At 48.7% G+C, this 2,848-nt stretch overlaps 1 pseudogene; it reads left to right on the plus strand.

Annotated features, from left to right (window-relative positions):
* The first annotated feature begins 80 nt into the window (after positions 1-80).
* Positions 81-1,387, plus strand: LOC124662290 (annotated as a pseudogene).
* The last annotated feature ends 1,461 nt before the right edge of the window (positions 1,388-2,848 follow it).

The raw sequence follows: 2,848 nt of genomic DNA on the forward strand, positions 1-2,848 counted from the left end.
ATACCCCGGCGCCGTCTTTTGTCAATCTACATCTACTATCCTCACCTCACGTACGTATACATACACATTGCATTCACAGCATGGGAGACCGGGATGAGGCGAGGCCAAGCAAGAAGGCACGCGAGTCGGCGGGTTCGGGCGGCCTGACTGCGTTCGCGCTCCGCCTGGCGAAGCAGCTCGCCGACGGCGAGGGCACCAGGGACAACAACGTCGCCTTCTCTCCGCTGTCCGTCTACACCACGCTCGGCCTGGTGGCCGCCGGAGCCCGAGGCAAAACCCTCGACGAGCTCCTCGCCCTCCTTGGCGCCTCGTCGCCTGACGATCTCGCCGGGTTCGTGCGCGGCCTCGCAGCCGACCCGTCCGGATCCGACGGGCCGCTCGTCACGTACGCCTACGGCGTGTTCCACCAGAAAAACATGGAGATCACCGCTGCATACCGCGACACCGCTGCCGAGTCCTACAAGGCTGAGATTCGCGCCGTCGATTTCGCCAAGGTAACCTAACATTCTCCTATATATCGCCGTTGGCCATTGTTGTCGTATCTTCTTCTGTAGCATGTGTATCGTGAATCGTGATGCAGGGTGATAGGGAGAAGATCCGGGAGGAGATCAACAAGTGGGTGGCGGCGGCGACGAACAATCTGATCTCGGAGATCCTCCCGGAGGGGTACCTGACTTCCTGGTCCAGGTTTGTGCTCACCAATGCCATCTACTTCAAGGGCGTGTGGGAGAACCTGTTTCCCGTGCGCCTCACCGAGAACCGCGAGTTCCATCGCCTAGGCGAGGCCGCCACCGTCGACGTCCCCTTCATGACCTTCGGGCCCGGAGAACGCAGCCTCTTCCTCTCCTACGACAAAGGCTTCAAGGTGCTCAGGCTCCCCTACAAGAACAGCGACGCCACCACCTCTGCATTTTCTATGTGCGTCTTCCTCCCTAACGAGCGCAACGGGCTGCGCGCCATGGTCGACGCTCTCGCCGCCGAAGGCTCCCTGCTGGACCACGTGCCGAAGTACCCTAGCAAGGTGAGGAGGGTCCTGCTGCCAAAGTTCAAGCTCTCCTTCTTCGCCAGCCTTGTCGGGGTGCTCAAAGGGTTGGGGCTAGTGGAGGCCTTCAGCGAGGCAGCCGACCTGTCTGGCCTGGTGGAGCAGCGAGTCTGCGACGTGCACCTGGACGAGGTGTTCCACAAGGCGGTCGTGGAGGTGAACGAGGAGGGCACTGTGGCCGCTGCCTGCACCGCGGTCGGCGGACGCGTGAAGCAGTCCGCGAGAAAGGGGACGTCGATGGAGTTCATCGCCGACCACCCGTTCGCGTTCTACATATTGGAGGAGGTCTCTGGAGCCGTGGTCTTCGCCGGTCATGTCCTTGACCCTTCTACTAGCTCACACTAGTTAATTAGCGTTATGCCTCACGGTCGAATCTTGTGTTCTGCTACATTCGGAAGGAAATAAGCTTTGAACTTCTAAGAGTTATATTATTGCTGCAAACATAGATGCTTATATGTAATTCTGTTTTGCGTTCATATTGTTTCTCTGCAAACATCAAACTGTTCTTTATTATATCTTGCGTTGCTTTGCGTTGGTTGTAATTGTCAAGTGGCCTGGCAGCAAAATTCAGGCGCACAAGCTGAGCCCAAACACCACAATATAGTAGAGTAGATGAATAAGCGGGCTTCGTGAGGCCTCCTGCATAACTTTCTAGCATAGCATGATCCATGCCACAGATATGCTTGCATTTTCATCTACTCCCTGCGTTCCATGAAACTTGTCTGAAATTTATCAAAATTTAAATATATATCGAGATGCTATTTAGTTTTTTTTTTTTTTGAGGTAAAGCTATTTAGTATGTAGATACATTCGAGTTTAGACAAATCTTAGATAACTTTCGTGAGACACAAGGAGTATTGTCTTTTTTTCAATGTTTCTTCTTAATTATGATAGTAGATCTAAAACTAACATATGTCGCATCTCATTGGATGTTCCAAGTGAATTTATCAGAAACAAAAGAATTTATAATCAAAGTGGCACTATGTAAAGTTGTCTGAGATTTGTATAAACAAAAATGCATAAGGCAGTTAACCACAACGCGCATCATAATAGAATTCGAGAAAACACTTCCATGTAATTACTTCATTATTTTCAAAGGTACAAGCACCTAGATATGACGCTGACATAAAAAAGCACAACAAAGAAAGTACTCGCCTAACATACATTCACTCCATAACTAAAAGTAGAATCCTTTGTGATGTACAATGAGAAGCTTGATTTCGGTTCTGCTTCATATTAGTCTGAGTTCGCCCATGCACAAGTTTATAAGTTTCTATGAATGTGGCCATGAATTAATTTTCATTATTTGAACAAGGTTGCCTGAGTAGTAATTGCAGCCCGCCGAGGCATAATCTAGCTCAAATATGGTGCTTGTGGGCGAGACAGTGTTTGCTGCATGAATCTACCTCACATACATATAGTAGGACTGTCATTGCAACTTCAATTCTTTCTGTCGTCATGATTGATGATGCATGTAGTTTTGGGTTTCACATATGTTTTTTTAGATGGTTTCACAGATGTTCTGAATTGGTGCTGTTTTTCCATTGAATTTGATCATCAAATAACTTTGATTGACTGGTTGAGCTCCAAATTTGGCCTTATAGCAAGCAACATGATTTGCGGCTAACTTGTAGAACTGCATGCGCTCTAGCCAATGCAACCAAACGACCGATCTGACATATATAAGAGACTAGACAATACATTTATATTTAACGCCCCTCACCTGTGGCTCGAAATTGGGCTGCAATTACTTTATTATTTACTAAGCCAGCCAGGTCTTAAACTCAATACCTATTAGTTCTGACG

Source organism: Lolium rigidum, chromosome 6 (genome assembly GCF_022539505.1).
Source record: "Lolium rigidum isolate FL_2022 chromosome 6, APGP_CSIRO_Lrig_0.1, whole genome shotgun sequence".
Taxonomy (NCBI): Eukaryota; Viridiplantae; Streptophyta; class Magnoliopsida; order Poales; family Poaceae; genus Lolium; species Lolium rigidum.